General features: G+C 37.8%; 1 protein-coding gene across 1 annotated transcript in view; it reads right to left on the bottom strand.

Annotated features, from left to right (window-relative positions):
* LOC116181161 (dendritic arbor reduction protein 1-like) overlaps positions 1-20,417 on the bottom strand; it is a 127,102-nt gene that overhangs the window by 105,746 nt on the left and 939 nt on the right. The window contains exon 2 of the mRNA XM_031501440.1: positions 8,815-8,839. The gene's annotated coding sequence lies outside the window, so the exon portion shown is untranslated. The remainder of the gene's footprint in view (positions 1-8,814; positions 8,840-20,417) is intronic.

Below are 20,417 nucleotides of genomic sequence, written 5' to 3'. Positions count from 1 at the left end.
AAATACATGTTTTGGAGCACCAGAAATCCGAATCAAACAAAATCTCGATGATGTCGGTCTGTCGGTCCCTCTGTACTCTCAGTAAACAGCTGAAGAACAAAATTTGATACACAGACATAGAATGAGGTTGAATTTCCTTATTCTGTTTGGTCATTGATTACACCCTGTAGAGATGCGAATTCCATGAACCTTTAGCGTCATTCGCACTTGCCCTTTTCAGAAACTTCCTAGAAAGGACGAATGGAACAATCTAAAGTTCTATAAGGTGCGTAAGAAGTAACTACTTTCGAAAGGGGCCTACCCAACACTCTGGAATGATCTGGAAAGACCTAGAGGATCGTGAAAAGGGCTAGCGGGTTCTCTATTGGCGAGTGAAAGCTGCGAAAACACAACCTTCAGATACTTCCAATCTCAAATAGCTTCCTTCCCAGATCAACAAAGATCAATCTGGACTCGCCCAGTCCAGGGAATGACTTAGAAGGAATGAGACGCATTGAAACGCACATAATGTTACGAAAAGGGGTTCCAAAACACTGGACAGCACTTGTAAGATTGTGGGAAGGCCTTCGGGGCTTTCCATAATCTGTGTCACCTTTTGAAACCTGCTAGCCTACCTTTAGATAATTGCTACGCTCGTCTAGACCGTAAATGAGTCTGCAACTCTAGGCTCTGCCTCTGACTCCCACTCTTGCTCTCGCTCTCCTCTCCCTCTCACTGTCCCTTTCGCTCTCGCTCTCACTCTCACTCTCCCTCTCGCTTTCACTCTCCCTCCCACTCCCACTCATGGAAACTGTTGAACTTGCATGTTTTGAAACTTTAACTTTAAACTTTAACAGTCGTTTAGGATCGGTAGTAAAAAAGCCATTAACCAATGAAAATTTAGGCATTGCCATTTTAAGTGATAATGTTCCTCCTGGGCCATCATGTTTTCCTGGTAGCCAGGAAAAATGTTACAAGAGTTTGTCAACTGATATTCCGTGTATTAGGAGCAGGAACATCTCGCACATTATATTCTACTGAAGGTTTGAATAAAAAATAGCTTCTAGATTACCATGTTTTTCTGGTAGCCAAAAATGTTTACAAAAGTTGACCAACTGATATTCCCTGTATTAAGGGCAAAAACACCTTCTGGCACATTATATTCTCCTGATAAAAGATTTGAAGAGAAATTAGTCAAAAGTAAAGCGTCGATTATAGAACCCTGGGCCATCATGGTCTCCTGTTTCCAGAGAAATTTTACACGAGTTTGAACAGCAGCAACGTTTCCCAAATTATATTGTCTATACCTCTACGTCCACCACGTTTACCTGTTAGCCAGAAAATTTTACAAAGGACCAACTGATATACCCTGTATTAAAGGCAAGAACACCTTCTGGCACATTATATTCTCCTGATAAAAGATTTAAAGAAAAATTAGCCAAAACTAAAGCGTTGAAATAGATCCTCCTGGGCCATCATGTTCTCCTGCTGCCAGAGAAAATTTATAGGATTTTGAAACAGCAGGAACGTCCCCCCAATTATATTCTCCTGATATAAAATGTTTAAAAGTTGAAGGGAAAGTAAAGGTCGCCTGATAATGGAAAAATACCTCCAAGAGTTGAAATAGATACGTCAGTAATGGAACAAGATCTCCTCGTTCATTATGCTTTCCTAGTAGCCAGAGAACTTTCACAACTGTTTTCTAACTGATACGCCGTATATTAAGGACAGGAACAGCTCCCCGCACATTATACTCTCTAAATACAATATTTTTCAAAATTTAAGCCAAAAATAGATCTCTTGGTACTGAAAAAAGGTCTTGGTAATGGAAAAAGACTTCTTCGTCGATTATGTTTTCCTGGTCAGAAATATTTTACAAAGGTGGTAATGAAAAAATACTTCTACTTCCACCATGCTTTCCTGTTAGCCCAGAAAATTTCACAAGGGTTGACCAACTGATATCCCCGTATTAGGAGCAAGAACACCTCCTGGAACATTATACTTTCCTGATAAAAATTTAAAGAAAAATTAGTCAAAAGTAAAGCATTGAAATAGATCCTCCTGGGATAGCATGTTCTCCTACTGCCAGAGAAATTTTACAAGAGTTTGAACAGCAGGAACGTCCCCCAAATTATATCCTCCTGATGATATAAAATGTTTAAAAGTTGAAGGGAAAGCAAAGGTCGCCTGGTAATAGAAAAACACCTCCAAGTCAAGGGTTGAAATAGATACCTCGATAATGGAACAAGATCTCACCGTCCATTATGTTTTTCTGGTAGCCAGAAAACTTTGGCAACAGTTTTCTCACTCATACGCCGTATATTAAGGGCAGAAACAGCTCTCCGCACATTATACTCTCTTAATACAAGATTTTTCAAAATTTAAGCCAAAAATAGATCTCTTGGTACTGAAAAAAGGTCTTGGTAATGGAAAAAGACTTCCTCGTCGATTATGTGTTCCTGATCAGAAACATTTTAGTAAGGTTGACCAACTGATATTCCCCATATTAGGAGCAAGAACATCTCCTGAAACATTCTATTCTCCTGATAATAGATGTAAAGAAAAATTAGTCAAAAGCGTTGAAATAGATCAGGAGTTTGAACAGCAGGAACGTCCCTCAAATTATATTCTCCTGATATAAAATGTTTAAAAGTTCAAGGGAAAGTAAAGGTCGCCTGATAATGGAAAAACACCTCCAAGTCTAGCGTTGAAATAGACACCTCGGTAATGGAACAAGATCTCCTCGTCCATTATGTTTTCCTGGTAGCCAGAAAACTTTCACAACAGTTTTCTAACTGATACGCCGTATATTAAGGGCAGGAATAGCTCCCCGCACATTATATACTCTTAATACAAGATTTTTCAAAATTTAAGCCAGAAATAGATCTCTTGATTCTGCTAAAAGGTCTTGGTAATGGAAAAAGCCTTCCTCGTCGATTATGTTTTCCTGATCAGAAACATTGTACAAAGGTGGTGATGAAAAAAATACCTCTACGTCGCCATGTTTTCCTGTTGGTTGACCAACTGATATTCCCCGTATTAATAGCAAGAACACCTCCTGGAACATTATATTCTCCTGATAAAAGATTTAAAGAAAAATTAGTCCAAAGTAAATCGTTGAAATAGATCCTCCTGGGCCATCATGTTCTCCTGCTGCCAGAGAAATTTTACAGGAGTTTGAACGTATTAATTTTATACGACAGTCCAAGCGTTGAGTTAATTGCCGCATTTAAACTTTGAAAAACGATGGGGGGCTACCGCCTACTTTTCATAGCGAAGTGACCCAAATGAATTTATTACCACCCTCTGTACTAATTTCTTGCTCCATTCCAAGAGTGGAGTAATTGGCTCCTATACAAATTAAGTGAAATCGAAAACGATGGGGGATTTCACCTACTTCCAAGGGGTCCAAGGGGTTTTAATAATAAATTACCCTCTGTATTAATTGTTCACTAAATTGCAAGTGTGGAATTAATTGCTCCAATTAAAACTGGTTAATTAAACGGAATGGTTTACCTTTTTTACCTTTGTTTTGGGTTTAGTGATCCCAAAAATGTCGAACTCCGTTTCTAGGGGACCTGAAAAGGGCACTATTTTTTACTGTGTCTAGGATGGTCACTCTAAAAATCTCCCAAGTCCAGCGCTCCACTTTGTTGATTTAGTTGTATGCACCATAGCTTACTTTTAGCAAAGTTTGAGACTATGAACGTGCTTAGCCGTTTTTCTAAACCATGGAATCCCAAAAAATTGAGAATCAGTAATGGGATTAACAAAGCGTAGATTTTTTGAATAAAAAAGAAGAATAAGACAAAGATAGAAAAACAAATCTCGTCTGGTTAGATTGCGAGGAATTTTCGTAACAAATTGATCGAGGCATTTGGCGAACAGATCAGAATGCGAGAAATTAAAAACGGACAGTATTTTAAATCAGGAATTCGACTTAACAAATGGAAGCTATAATTAACATTTATAATAATTTAAACTGCCATTCAAAGTCATTACATTTAGTGGTAAAACGAATCGTAAACCACGTGTTTATTAGACCATCTGCAAGCGCGCATAAAAACGAGCAAAAATTAATAATACGAAGCACGCGACATAATTACGCCATTTATAAAACGTTAGAGATCCGCGCCACGAACAGAAAAAAAAGAACGCGGATAATATAATTAACGTCGTTCCGTTCAGTCGAGCGTTCTCCCCCCATGTCGCCCCTTTTTTTTGCGAGTGGTTTATGGACTCGCGAAGGCTGCTAATCGAAAAATGCCAAATAAACCAGATCGAATTTGATTGTCCCGCTTCTTTGGGTACGCGCGCGCCACCCCGACTGGGCGAGGCGCGATAACGTAATTAATCGTTCCGGTGACGCCACCATTGGTATCGTCCGTTTGGGTCACTCAAAAAAGGTGATCTACTTAAAAGGCTTTCACCATACTGAAAGTGCGTGTGTTCTTTTTACATAAACATGTGGTCGATAATTTTTCGCTTGTCAATAAGTAAGTTTAAACATTTTAGATTACAAATTAATCTACACGCGGTTGCTTTAAAATGTTATGTAATGGAGCAACTGTTGTCTGATTCCAAAAAAATTACCATTTCCGGGACATAATAACAAATCTTGTACTGTGTACACCATTCAGAATAAAAAGAACATGGATTACGCTCTAAATACCAAAGGCCCTACAGTAGACTCTTGGGGTGCACCGGGGATGATTAAAAATGGTTACATTTTTTACCATTAACATTTAAATCAGCCTTGTATTTGTATAACAGTTTGTAGAGTAAACAACTCTGTATATCACGGAATCGAATACAACCAGTCAAGTAATGCATCTCCTTGATTACATTGCTTTTTATAAAATTCTACCTGGACCTCTTTCACTCGATTGAATTGCAGATTTCGGTTGTTGATCCTTCTGGATCTGGATGTACATTTTGGGTTGGCAAACGAGCACTACCATAAACTCGCTTTTAAAGATTTGTTCTTGAAACTTTCGGTTTAATATTTTTGAATTCCTTTCAGTACATTTTTTTAATCTAAAGAGTTTGCTAACAGTTTTCTTGATCGCAATTTCGTTTTACACGGGATATTAGAGATTCTCTCTTTCTAACTTGCGGCAATGCGTAGAGGGCGGCAAAAAGTTTGTGAAATTTGCTGAATAGCACCTTCTACACGGTAATGTAAAATGTTCCTTGGCGTAATTTTGGATCACGTTAATGATGGCACTTCTGTGGAATATTAAATGTGCGCGGTAACGACAAGAATCCTGTAAAGGGTAGCGAAAACTGACGTGCACTTTTTCTATTTTACTCTAAAATGGGAGCTTCACTTTTTTACGCAACCTTTCCACTGGGGAAAATAATAATTTTCCAGAACTACTAATTTTATGGACACTAAACGTCGCTTTGAACTATTAAGTTTGTCTTCTAAGCTCGGTTATTCCGCACGCCAAATTTAATTACTTAGAAAAGCGCCGTACTAACCAAACGCGAACCTTCCTGATTGGCGACTCAAATCAGAATCAATAATTTCGTGCAAAACTCATCTCCTCTATACTAAGCTGACTTAAAACCGATATTTCATGATGGAAAGCAATGGTGGCGATACTTCGTTAATTTTTCTTGGTTTGCCAACTCTAAGGCTTTCAACATAATTTTATCACGGAAAGATTAATTCGCAGTGTAAGAAATGAAACATTGTATTATCTCTTTTTATCGTGTAAAACGAAACAAATTTCCGTCATTTGCGACTTAAAACAAAGACGTGATTGGTGCTATGAAAGTTAGCACCACGAATCTGTGGAGCACGGGGAGGGGGTTTGGTGATTAGGAATAACCCCCCTCCCCCGTATATATACGAAGTTTTCATTCGTATGGGTATTCGAATCATATCATGATGGCAGTGAAGCTTTTAAAAGAAGGGTAAACTACGTTCCGATTGCCCCCCGGTGCTACGATTCACACCTAAAAATGTTTACCTTTGGTATTAAGTTCTTTAGAGAAAGGTCTATGGATCCCGTGGATGGATTCGTCAAGAAGAGATGGTCGTACGATATATTTTGAACATATCAAGACAGTATTTCTCAGGGATTAGAGTTTGGAGTAAAAACGTGGCACCGAGGGGGCCTGGAAAGTATGGAATACTCCCCAGTATATACGAGATTTTCATTCGTATGAGTATTTGAACCATATCATGATGGAAGGGAGGATTTTAAAAGAAGAGTAGACAAAGTTCCTTTTTCGGACGGGTATTCTATGCCCCCCAGACTCCCGGTGCGATGATTCACCCCAAAAATGTATTCCTTTAGCACTGAGTTTTGTTGAGAAAAGCGTATGGAAGTTAGCACCATGTAAAATGAATAAGTGTAAAGTAATTTTCCTTTACTGGGGGATATTCCATACCCCTCAGACCCCCCGGAGGTACATTATCATACAAAATGTTTAGTTTGTAGAGCAAACACTACCGATGCTAATCACCCACGATCCTGTGTAGCCGTACTGACCAAACGCGAACCTTCCTGATTGGCGACTCAAGTCAGAATCAATAATTTCGTTCATAGCTCATCTCCCCTGTACTAAGCTGACTTAAAACGCATATTTCATTATGCAAAGCTTCGTTAATTTTCCTTGGTTTGCGAACTCTAAGGCTGTCAACAGAATTTCACCAAGAAAAGATTAAATCGCAGTGTAAGAAATGAAACTTTACATTACCTCTTTTTATCGTGTAAAACGAAACAAATTTCCGTCAATTGCGATTTAAAACAATGAGGTGATTGATGCTATGCAAGTTAGCACCACGAATCTGTGGAGCATGGGAAGGGGTTCTGGATGATAAGGACCCCCCCCCCCCGTATATATACGAGATTTTCATTCGTATGAGTATTTGAACCATATCATGATGGAAGGGAAGATTTTAAAAGAAGGGTAAACAACGTTCCGTTTTCTGGGGGGTATTCCGTACCTCCCAAACTTGCAAATGTTTACATTTAGTAGTAAGTTCTTTACAGAAAGGTCTATGGATCCCGTGGATGGATTCGTCTAGAAGAGGAGGTCGTACGATATTATTTGAACATATCAAGACAGTATTTCTCAGGGATTAGAGTTTGGAGTACAAACGTAGCAGTGCAGGGGGGTATGGAATACTCCCCAATGTATAACAGATTTACATTCGTATGAGTATTTAAACCATAGAAGTGAAGATTTTTAAAGAAGGGTAGACTACGTCCCTTTGGTGAGGAGGTATTCCATACTCCCGGTGCTACGATTCGCCCCTAAAATGTTTGGCCTTAGCTCTTTAGCACTGAGTTTTGTAGAAAAAAGCCTATGGAAGTTAGCACCATGTAAAATGAATCAGTAAAGTAATTTTCCTTTACTGAGGGCATTCCATACCCCTCAGACTCCATTCAGAATCAATAACTTCGTGCAAAGCTCATTTCCCCTATACTAAGCTGACTTAAAACGCATATTTCATGATGGAAAGCAATGGTGGCGATACTTCGTTAATTTTCCTTGGTTTGCCAACTCTACAGAATTTTAACAAGGAAAGCGTAATTCGCAGGGTAAGAAATGAAACATTATATTGTCTCTTTTTATCGTGTAAAACGAAACAAATTTCCGTCAATTGCGATTTAAAACAAAGACGTGATTGATGCTGAAGTTCCTCCAAGCCTCTCTTTGAGCGTCTATAAACGTCTCTAACGCCATCCAGCTTGTCCGATTATCTTTGGTAATCAAAAACCATCAGGCTTCCCCCAGCTGAGATATGCATGGTTTACGTCCTGAAGTAGAATCACAACTTCATATTAATATCACCGAGGGAAATGAAATTGCGAAGGTTTCATTTAAGACTGACCATACCAAACGCAAGTTCCTGCCCCCAAGGAAGGTAATTAAAGAATTACGAGCGATAAACGCCCACGCCCGAACACCTTGGCCTTTTCCGCTTTTCAAACCATATAATTTATATTTGGACCAGTTTCATGGGGAGAAAATTGTTTTTCGAAAAATAGCACAAATTATTCATTTTTTTATAACGAAGATAAATACACCTCTAAAGGGCAGTTGCGTCATCTCTTTAAAGATCACATACCACACGCCGCATATTTGCATGCATGATAATAAATTTTATATTTACACACTAAAAATATTGTGAAAGTATTATCGATATATGCGTTTCTTTAGATATAGATCGTGTATGTATGGACGAAACTTACCTTGAAGATAATTATAGCGTTATTTATGAAGCAGATAAATTTTAATCTGTTAATACGGGACAATACTCATTAATTTGAGGACCTTTGATCGAGCGCGCTTTAAACTTTTGTCAGACCTCCCCAGCGAGGAATGAATGCAACAACGGCAAAAAATGGGCAATGATGGCAATGGAACTTAATGTCACCCGCGGAGGTTTAATGGTTTTGTTAATGAAATTATCTGGCTCAAGGCGTATCGATCGATCCTCTCCGCCCGAATTGGGATTTTGCGCCCATTCTACTGCTCAATTAGTAAACGCGGAATTTACGCGACTTTCCATTAGCGGCCGAATCGCTTTCACTAAGTCAGTATTTGTAACGGTGACCGTCTAGCGGACGGACCGTCTAGGACAAAAACCTACGAAAAATGCGCAAACTAGATTAAAGTCGCCAATTAGCAGCACTTGCACGCGATGACCTCGCAGTCGCAGGACGGGATTCCATTGCGCGCGATTGTGTGTACATAATTTATTATTATTAATTGTTTTGAAAAATTGCGAATAAAGACGTTAAGTAATAGCATTTATCGGCGGCGATAGAGCGTGAAATGACTGCGCGCAATTTTAAAAGGAAACAGTCTTACCAAATTTGGTTCGAGATCGACTGACCTGAAACAAAAAAAAAGACAGTATTAAAATATGGAAAATCAAAAATATTACCTCTACACTAATTGCATAATTGGTGCTGCCCTACTACAATAGTGGGATGACCAATGGGAAACTTTACGTATTTACAAACACAAGTCATAGTGTCTCTGACTTTGTCTAATGTTGAACATACTAGCAATCTCTTTTTTAATTTAGTCAAGTCGACTGACGAGAACGTCTGCTCTTATGAACCGGCTACAAACAATAATGGCTGTTTGCACCGAAAAATTTAAGCGGAGCTTAGCTTAAGCGTAGCTTAAAATCCATGGCAACGATTATTGTGACAGTGGTTGCCATGGATTTTAAGTTACGCATAAGCTAAGCTCCGCTTAAATTTGTCAGTGCAAACGGCCATAAAACTGCCATTTGTTATTTTTTGTGAATTTGCTACAAAAAATCCCAAAATCGCTTTCGAAATTAATGTAAGGAAGAGAGGTACAATGAAATGGGAGCAAAACACAACAAAAAAACGAAATAAAAGAATTCCTCTCAAAGAATTCATCAAGCATGTTCAATTCCTCTCCAAAAGATCTTAGAAATCGGAAGGATTTGGAGAATGTGAATTATCGAAAGGGCTCGGAAAATTCTATGACATGGAACAACCTGAAAAATGTAGACAATTTTAAGCCCTGAAGAATCCAAGGGTGGGTAATCTGAAGAATGTAAAAAATCGAATCAATTTGAAGAATCTGATAAATCGGAGCTTTGTAGAATTTAATAATTTAAATTAGCCCAAGACCCAAGAACCTCAAGGGTCCAAGAGAGAGAGAAATCGTCCCATAGATATAGGAAACGTAAGAAATCTAGGGCATCCTAGGCACTCTAGGGGATTTTGTAAGATAGTGGATTCAAGGAATCATGATGGCCAGGCGCCTAGGTATCGAAATTACCCAAGGGATGCTAGGTATCAAAGTAATTCCAGGGATCCTGGGTGTGGGGGATTTAGGAGATTTAGAGATGATGAGAATAAGGGTTGTAGATAATCTAATAATCTAGGCCTTTTAAGGAATTCACGGGATGGCTATGTACCAAATACGGGGAGGCTCAACGGTGAAGTGAGTATCGAAGATTTTGGAATCTAAATGCTTCTAGTGTGTCTGCAATATAAAGGGTAGAAGGGACGTAAGAGACTTTAGCGATCTATGGAATGAAGGGTCCTCCAGAAAATTCTAAGAATTAGGAGGCCTCTAAAAAACTTGAGAGGGGAAGCCTATAAAATTCCAAAGACTCCTCAGATTAAAAAAAAAAACTCGAGAGAAAGATTCTCAAAGGACTATAAATAAATTTCGAAAAGATCGTAAAAAGAGCAGAAGATGGCTTTAAGAAAATCCTGAGGATTCCGCAGAGTCTAAAAAAACTCGAAATGAATCTTTTAAGAGAATTAAAAAAAATGGGTGATGATTCTGAAAGAGTTGAGGAAGGCTTTAAGAAAATTTTAATGCTTCTGAAGATTCTAAAAAGAACATTCCAAAAAGCCTAAGAAGGTTTTAAGAGATTTTCAGAAATTCCGCGGACTCTAAAGAAAATTCGAAAACGAACACTCGTCCTATACAGTATGTTGTAAAGGGACTTTGAACGAATGGAGTAACTGCCAAGAAAGAAAAACAAGTATAAATTGTGCACAACTCTTGTGCAGATAAAGCGCATGTTTTTTAACCGAAATAGCTTTTGTTTTGACATCACCAATGGATATATTTCTTTCAGACGTCTCGATCGCCCTTTATGAGTACCCTCTTCCGACAATCCGTTTTTGAGGTATAAGGGAATATACCAAATCACGATAAGACGTCGAGGAGGAGTACTATGGTTGGTAGAAATTAATTCCTTTGGTTGAGACCTTTAATTAGAATACAATGAGAGATAAAATTAATTTTTAACGCTCCCCCCTAGGCTCCTTCGCTCACTTATCGCGAAAAAGAGTCGCATGGGAAAGTTATACTTTGTACAAACCAATTTATTTCGATGAGACCTTTCATTAGAATACCATGAAGGGTAGAACATGTGTTAACCCCCCCCCTTGGCACAACTAATTTGTTGTATGTAAAAGTTACGCACGTTTTACTTTCAAAAACAGCATCTCAGGAAATAATTCGAGGGCGGAGGGCCTTTTAGACAGCGAAATTTTATGGACGTCTGGCACACCTTCAAGGTATAGGCTACCTACTGCAAAAAATTCCAGGATTCTAGCACCAATCCCCTAGAAGTAGTTTAAAACGGCAGAAGTGGGTCCGGATGGACGGACCGACGGACGGACGGATCGACAAAACGCAGACAATAGCACATGTTTTTTTATTTTTTTATTTTATGTGTTTGTTTAGTTTGCAATGCCCAGAAAGTAAGAGATAGCTTCGTGGGATCTAAGGGGCATGGAATACCCCCCCCCCTCCACGACTACTCCCAGTAAAGAAAAATTTGATGAATCCTCTTTCTCTAGAATCATCATCATGATGATTCGTATACTGAGGGATGTTCCATACCCCCCAGACCCCCCGGTTCAGTATTTTTAACCAATAGTGCCCTTTACTACTCACCCTATACATTTCAAGAGGGGGGCTTTGAACAAGCCAAGGAAGGAAAATTCGATTGTTTTTTTCTAATTTAAAGCAGGAGGCACCTCTGAGGAGTCTGGGTATGGAATATCCCCAGAGTATTCGAATACTCGCCATTAAAGAAACATTTGATGAATCCTCTTTCTCTAGAATCACCACCATGAAATCCTTCGTATATTGTGGGGTATTCCACCCCCCCCCCCCCCCCCCAACCCCGAATCTAGATTTTCAATCAAACTGAGTAGTGCCCTTTGAGTGTATCAAGAAAGTAAAATTCGGTTGCCTTTTTGTAAAGTGCCATAAGGGTCCTGAAAGGCTGAAAGTTTTAAGGCAGAAGACAGCTCTGTGGGGCCAATACCCCAACCAATGACAGCACTCGAATACTCCCCCGTGAAGAAAAATTTGATGAGCCCCCTTTCTCTATAATCACCGCCATGGAATCGTTCGTATACCGTGGGGTAATCCATACCACCCGGACCCCGGGATCTCGATTTTTAACCAAACTGAGTAGCGGCCTTTAGTAACCCCCTATACATTTGAGAAGGGGAACTTTGAACGTATCACGAAAGGAAAATTCAATTGTCTTTTTGTAAAGTGTAATGAGAGTCCTGAAAATCTGAGGGTTTTAAGGCAGGGAGTAGCTCCGGTAGGGGGGAGGCCTGGGAGGTATAAAATACCCCCTCCCCTTTCCAAACACAGTACTCGAATACCCTCCAGTGAAGAAAAATTTGATGAACTCCCTTTCTCTACAATCACCACCATGAAATCGTTCGTATACTGTGGGGTATTCCATACCACTCACACCCCCGGGTCCAGATTTTTAACCAAACTGAGTAGTGCTCTTTACTACCCCCCTATACATTCTTCGGAGGGGGAAGTATCAAGAAGGGAAAATTCGATTGTCTTTTTGTAAAGTGTAAGAGAGTCCGGAAAAGCTGAAGGTTTTAAGACGGGGAGCAGCTCCGGGGGGAGTCTGGGAGGTATAGAATACCCCCCCCCCCCATCCAAACACAGTACTCGAAACCCCCCAAGTGAAGAAAAATTTGATGGACCCTCTTTCTCTAGAATCACCACCATGAAATCCTTCGTATATTGTGGGGTATTCCATCCCCCCCCCCCAACCCCCAAATCTAAATTTTCAATCAAACTGAGTAGTGCCCTTTACTACCCCCTATTCATTTCAAGAGGGGACCTTTGAATGTATCAAGAAAGAAAAATTCGGTTGTCTTTTTGTAAAGTGCAATTGGGGTCCTGAAAGGCTGAAAGTTTTAAGGCAGAAAGCAGCTCCGAGGGGTCTGGGGGGTATGGAATACCCCCAACCAATCACAGCACTCGAATAATCCCGAGTGAAGAAAAATGTGATGAACCCTCTTTCTCTACAATCACCAGAAAATGGAGCCAATTAAAAATCTTTACCAAGGTAAAGCAAGCCCTGTAATTTTCTTGAACTATACAGAGCTATTTATTAAGTAGTAGACATAGGGATTTACGTGTATTGTTTTTCCCTATGTCTACTTTTAAATGATAAAATCTCTTCTGAAGGGCGCCTAATTTTATGCAACCAAAATAACTTTTTAAAACAAATAAAGATCTCGTTTGGATTCCGTATTTTTATTTTTGTTTGTGTGCGATGTATTTAATTGAAGAAAAAGTTGATATTGTCAATTCGTATAGTGCCGGTAACAGTTTTAGGACCATAAGAGATTTATTTTCGGTGAAGTCAAAGCAACAATATTCAAATTATGTAAATATGACAGCTAGATCTTTATTTATTTTAAGAAGTTATTCTAGATGCATAAAATTAGGTGCCTTTCAGAAGAGATTTTGTCATTTAAAAGTAGACATAGGGAAAAACAATAGATGTAAGTCCCTATGTCTACTTCTTAATGAATATCACTGTATAATGAAAAAAAAATGAGAGAAACTGGTAGAACTGTGTCAATGTATTTATTTCCCTTTTTCATTAACATCTCTTTTCTCCCAAGGTTCATCAAGTTTCCCCAATCTTCTTCAAGCATTTTCAAGAATTTTCAAGCTGTTCCACTCCTCTTCAAGTTTACATACACCCAATTAACTTCCATCCTCTATCCACTGTAACCTTTGACAACAGTCGTCAAGCCTGTTCAACTATTACTGAAGCTCAGGTCCCAAAAACTTTTAAAGTTATTAAATTAACATTTTTTAAACTTCTCCGGGCTTTTTTAACCTTCTGAAAGCTCTTTTAAGTTTCCTCTTCTGTAAGGTTTCCAAAGGCCGCTCAAGAGTTTACTCCAGTTTGTGCAAGCCTCCTCAAAACTGTTTAAACTTCTTCTTCGCGCTTGCTAAAAGTTTCCTTAGGCTTCCCCTTATTCAATTCTACTTCAATGATCTTCAATCCTCTACTTCTTTCAGTCCCCCTTACTGAAGGTTCTTAAAGCTTCCCCAAACCACATCAATATCCTTTCCAACCCTGTCAAGCTTTGCCGATATGAATCATGGCACCAAGTCTTCAACTTCTGATTACTCCATTTATCGACCAGCGACCGTGGTCCTTTAATCTCAATCACTTTCTCCCCTTTCTTTTAGTTGATTTTTATTTTCACACGAAATACATCTTCGCATTTCGGACCGTTTTTAAGAATGCGAAAAACTGGGGCACGCATTTTTACCTCTCGTAACTTCCGGAAGTGGACTTGATCAATTAAATATTGTAATCTTGACCTGGAAACGTCGTCGCGAGTTTTTCATTGGACACGAAATTTTTCTGATCATTTCAAAAACAAATCAATAAATGTAACGTGGATATTTTATTTATACGCGTTTCACTTGTCGTAAACCATCCACTTCTAGTTCTAATGGCATAACAACTTTCTTAGATCGGTCGTCGATGACTGCCAACGGAAGATACGGATTTCGAAATAGACGTTCCACTTACGCTTAATTAATAACGCACAATTGAGAATAATCTGGTACCTATCGGTCGAAAATAGCGACGAAGGTTCTAATTTTAGATATTGAAAGTGAAGGTTAATAAGAATAATGGAGAAGTTATGGTTTACATTTAAACAAATAACGGGAACAAAGCCGCAACACATCTGACATTTCACTAAAAACAAATTATGTAGCGAAGGCCAGCAACCGACCATATAAAGAGAAAAAAATGCAACAAATTTTTCTTAATTAAACGGGGCAAAGGCAATTTACTATTATTATTAATAATAACCGAAACATGTCTATTGATTAAATTGAACATTTAGACGGCGATTGTCTCTTCGTGTTCCTTACGTGTTGTACACGATTGGCTACATGACATTGAACATGCACTTTACCGTTTAACATAAAATACCATTTACTGGTCCTTAACCTTAAAACACAACCTGAATTTAAAGCGCATTTTATTATTTACTTAATCATGGTACTCGACATTCCAACGCATTTGCGCGGTTATTGTTTATTCCGATAAGTGTTAATGCGAACTTTGCCATCACCCGCCATTTTAAGTATGCAAATCTAATAACAAATTCTGAAGGACCACCCTGTACCTATACAACGAATGCGCATCATTTAAACAGATTAAGGACCGTGGATCTTTCTACCTAGCAGATAATTTCCCGAATGTGATGCTTTGGACACGAAGATTCAGGGATGGTTAACCGGAAATTTTCCGTATTTACACACCTACGAATATGTCAACAAGCTTGAATCGTCACATTTGCAGAATAAAATAACATTCGATTTGGGGTTGCTTCGATTGGGATCATTTTAGAGTAACTTTGATCATTTAAGACCAGTTTGGGACCACTCGGAAAGTACTTTGCTGAATCAAATCATCATTGAGCGCATTTTAGAAATTAGAAGTCGGAAGTTACAAGTAAGATTAAAGCTTAAAGTGTGAAGATTAAGATTCAAAGTTTGACACCTGAAGTTTGAAGACTGAAGTCTGAGGTTTGAAGTCTGAAGTTTGAAGTCTGAAGTTTGAAGTCTGAAGGTTGAAGTCTGAAGTTTGAAGTCTGAAGGTTGAAGTCTGAAGTTTGAAGTCTGAAGTTTGAAGTCTGAAGTTTGAAGTCTGAAGTTTGAAGTCTGAAGTTTGAAGTCTGAAGTTTGAAGTCTGAAGTTTGAAGTCTGAAGGTTGAAGTCTGAAGTTTGAAGTCTGAAGTTTGAAGTCTGAAGTTTGAAGTCTGAAGTTTGAAGTCTGAAGTTTGAAGTCTGAAGTTTGAAGTCTGAAGTTTGAAGTCTGAAGTTTGAAGTCTGAAGTTTGAAGTCTGAAGTTTGAAGTCTGAAGTTTGAAGTCTGAAGTTTGAAGTCTGAAGTTTGAAGTCTGAAGTTTGAAGTCTGAAGTTTGAAGTCTGAAGTTTGAAGTCTGAAGTTTGAAGTCTGAAGTACAAATGAAGTTTTAAGTCTGAACCATGACATTTGACGTCTAAAGTTTGATGCCTGAAGTGTGTGACAGTGTGACAGTGTGAGGTTATCCAGGCGGAATGAAAACAGGATGGTGAAGATGGAGATGGAGAGGAGATGATTCAAAAAAAGAAAGAAGGTGTGCTGGTCATTTGGCAGGAGAGGGGGTTAAGGGGGTGTAAAAAACCTTAAAATGGGCTAGAAAAAAGTGAAAATGCTATCAGCATCAACATAACCAAAAAAATCCGTACAGCAATTTGTTCGTGCATTGCAATACGTCTCTTTACCGATTGCCGTATAAATTAAGACACGTAAATAAATCGCCGTGTATTTTGCAGTGTATTTTTCAGGTGCATCGTTGCACATACCGTCTTTTACGGAATGCGGAAAGCACGAATGGAAGGCAGCGTGACGCGACCCGCCATTTATATACGTTATTTTATAACGGTTACGACCCGAGTTTCGTCCAACAATAAAATATGGTTAGACCTTTTTTTCTTCTCGTCTAACATGCGCCTCTGAAGGCCTTATTTCTGTGATACAACATCGTGGAATGCCTTTGGTAGTCGCATTAGTTTAGTGCGCTAGAGCGTAATTTCTTCGCGATGTGTGTCAAGTTCGAAAATTTAATTAAATAATTAATAATTGCTTTATTGTAGAAAATTGGCTGAATCGTTTAGTAGTTCAAGAGCGGCCAACCTACGCATCACCTTTTGGTCTAATCGTTAAACACGTTTGCAGAAATTAGATACCAATTAAATGTAAGTACGCAATTTTAATTTTATCTGTCTAAAATTTAAAGTTTTAGGTTCGAGGGATCGGAAGTATTGAAAGGAAATGTAGGATCTGAGGATCTCAAGAATCTGAAACATCTGTAGGATCTGAGGGATCTGAGGGATCTGAAGAATCTGAAGAATCTGAATAATCTGAAGAATCTGAGGAATCTGAGGAATCTGAAGAATCTGAAGAATCTGAAGAATCTGAAGAATCTGAGGAATCTGAAGAATCTGAAGAATCTGAAGAATCTGAAGAATCTGAAGAATCTGAAGAATCTGAAGAATCTGAAGAATCTGAAGAATCTGAAGAATTTGAAGAATCTGAAGAATCTGAAGAATCTGAAGAATCTGAAGAATCTGAAGAATCTGAAGAATCTGAAGAATCTGAAGAATCTGAAGAATCTAAAGAATCTGAAGAATCTGAAGAATCTGAAGAATCTGAAGAATCTGAAGAATCTGAAGAATCTGAAGAATCTGAAGAATCTGAAGAATCTGAAGAATCTGAAGAATCTGGAGAATCTGAAGAATCTGAAGAATCTGAAGAATCTGAAGAATCTGAAGAATCTGAAGAATCTGAAGAATCTGAAGAATCTGAAGGATCTGAAGGATCTGAAGAATCTGAAGAATCTGAAGAATCTGAAGAATCTGAAGAATCTGAAGAATCTGAAGAATCTGAAGAATCTGAAGAATCTGAAGAATCTGAAAGACAGGTTTGAAGATATCTTTAAAGCTTGAAGTTCAAAACTAAGGAAGTTAGCGTCAAAATTGTGCTTTAAATTTGTGGTTTTGAAGTTCAACTCGATGGTTAAAAGAGGCTTAAAAATGTGGAACGTGAGATTTTGGGTTGGAGATGCATTGATCTTCAAATAATTCGTGCAAAATTAAATCTAAAGCTTGGAGTTTTGAGTTGAAGCTTGTTGAAGTTTGTTGTGTGACACCTGAGGTTTGAAGAAAACCTCCACGATCAAAGGTCGAAGTTAGATTGAAGCCTGCAGATATAATATTAAAAGAAGAATTACAATTAGTTACAAGTTCTTTTAAATTGGAGCGTGAAACAAAAAGCTTGAAGTTAAGTTTTGAAGTTTAAGGTTTGAAATTTGAGGTTTGAAATTTTGGGTTTGAAGTTTGCGGTGTGAAGTTTGAGGTTACAAATTTGAGGTTTGAAATTTAAGATTTTAAATTTTCGGTTTGAACTTTGAGGTTTGAAGCTTGAAGTTTGAAGTGTGAACTAGTAAGATATTATCCTCCATTTCGGAGCGTTTTCGTTTGATTTTTCTCGCTGAAATTATACTGAAGTGTGAAGTTTTGAGTTGTGCAGTGAGTGAGTGAGTTTAAGGTTGAAAATTTAAGCTTTCAAATTTGGGGTTAGAAGTTGGTGGTTTAAAGTTTAAGATTTTGAAGTTTTCGGTTTGAAGTTTGAGGTTACAAATTTGAGGTTGGAAATTTGAAATTTCAAATTTTAGGTTTGAAGTTTGAGGTTTAAAGTTTGAAGTGTGAGGTTTTGAGGTTTGAAGTTTGAGGTTTGAAGTTTGAGGTTTGAAGTTTGAGGTTAGACATTTGAGATTTCAAGTTGGAGGTGTGAAGTTTAAGGTTACAATTTTGAGGTTTGAAGTTTAAGATTTCAAATGTTAGGTTTGAAGTATGAGGTTTGAAGCTCGAGGTTTGACGTTTTAAGTTTGTGGTTTGAAATTTGAGGTTTGATGTGTGAGACAGAGGTTTAAAGTTTGAGGTTGCCAATTTGAGGTTAGAGGTTTGAAGTCTGAAGTTTGAAATCTGAAGTTTGAAGTCTGAAGTTTGAAATCTGAAGTTTGAAGTCTGAAGTCTGAAGCTTGAAGTCTGAAGGTTGAAGTCTGAAGTTTGATATCTGAAGAAGTCTGAAGTCTGGTGTCTGAAGTCTGAGGTTTGATCAGGTCTGAAGTTTGAATGTGTATATCTGAGTTGTGTAAATGAAGGCATTCTATTGGAATTGGAAGATATACTTACCGTTTAAATTTAAAGATTGGTGTTTGAGGTTAGAAGTTGAGGTTGGAAGTGTGAAGTGTGAGGAATCAGGTTGGAAGGTTTGTGGTTTGAAGTTTACCATTTGAAGTTAGAGGTTGGAGGTTTGCGGTTTACAGTTTGAGGATAGAAGTTGGAGGATATAAGTTGGAGGATAGAAGGTTGAGGATAGAAGTTTGAGGATAGAAGTTTGAGGATAGAAGTTTGAGGATAGAAGTTTGAGGATAGAAGTTTGAGGATAGAAGTTTGAGGATAGAAGTTTGAGAATAGAAGTTTGAGAATAGAAGTTTGAGGATAGAAGTTTGAAGTGTAATTGAGGTTTGATGTATGAGGTTTACCGTTTGTCGTTTGAAAAATGTTTATGTTTTTAAAGGTTACAATCTAAAGTTTTAAGTTTGTATACAGTTTTGGTTTGAAGTCAGAAGCTTCAAACTTGAATCTTGAATTTTCAAGCCCAAAATTCGAAATAATCTGATATTTGCGGTGAGGGGTTTTAAAAATCTAATGCTAAAAAATTAGTTAAGTAAATGTCAGATGTTTAAAATTTGAAGTCTGATATTTGAAGTGTGAAGTTTGAATACCAAATTTGAAATCCGAAGTATTAAGCACAGTTTGAAGTCTGAAGCTTCAAGTCTAAACTCTAAGTCTAAAGTCTGAATTTTAAAACCTGAACTCTGAAATTTAAAGTCTAAAGTTTCCATTCTGAAGTTTGAAGTCCCAAGTTCATAATCTGAAAAATTTGATGTTTAAAAGTCTGAACTTAAGGTTGCAGGTTCTAGGTTTGAGGTTTACGACTGTAGGCATGATGCTTGATGGTTAAGTATTATGTATAAAGTTTGAAATCTGATGTTTGAAGCCTGGAGTTTAAAGTCTGAAGTTCGAAATCTAAGGATTAAATTGTGCATTTTAAATGCCGAAATTTGTAGTTCGAAATTTAAGTGTATAATTTGATATCTTGAAGTATACAGTTTGAAACCTGCAATTTAAACTCTAAAATTCAAAGTCTGTGTTTGAAGTCTGAAATTTGACGTATGACGTTTGAAGTCTGAGGATTGGAATTTGACATTTGAAGTCTGAGATTTAGAATTTTAAATATGAAGTTTGAAGTTTAACATTTTAAATGTAAAACTATGAAGTCTGAAGTTTTCAGTCTGCAACTTAAAGAATGAAGTTCGAATTCCGAAGCTTTAAGTATAAAGTTTGAAGCCCGAAGTCTGAAGGTTGAAATCTGAAGCTTCAAGTAAAAATTTTGAAGTTTGAGGTTCGAAGCTTTAAGTACAATTTTCAGAAGACCGAAATTTGAAGCCCGAAGTTTTAAAGTATTAATTTCGAAATTTTAAGTCTAAAGTTTAAAATTTGATTTTGAAGTCTGTAATTTGAACTCCGCAGTATGAAGTCCCAAGTTTCATGTACCGATTCTTTTAGTCACTAGTTTAAAATCTGAAATTTCCAACTTACAGTCTGAAGTCAAAAATTTGAGGTCTGAAGTTTGAGTCCGAAGTTTTGAGTGTAAAGTTTGAAGTCTGAGGTTTGAATTGTGAATCTTGAAGTCCGAAGTTTTAAGTACAAAGTTTAAAATCTAAAGTCTCAGGTTTACAGTTTGAAATTTGAGTTCTGAAGTTGCAAGTCTGAATGAAGTTCCGGTTGAAGGTTTGAGGTTTAAGGTTGTAGGTATATAGGACTTGAGATGTGGGTACTTATGTTCGACGATAGAAATTTAAGGTTCGAAACTTTGAAGTTTAAGAGTTTTGAGTGGAATGATGGAACTTTTCGCCTTAAAAATCTCAATAGTAATGCACTAAAACGAAACACAGTCCGTGACTTGTGGGGTGGCAGGGT

The sequence above is a fragment of the Photinus pyralis genome, unplaced genomic scaffold (assembly GCF_008802855.1).
Source record: "Photinus pyralis isolate 1611_PpyrPB1 unplaced genomic scaffold, Ppyr1.3 Ppyr1.4_LG9, whole genome shotgun sequence".
NCBI lineage: Eukaryota > Metazoa > Arthropoda > Insecta > Coleoptera > Lampyridae > Photinus > Photinus pyralis.
This window is presented reverse-complemented; position numbering and strand designations above follow the sequence as displayed.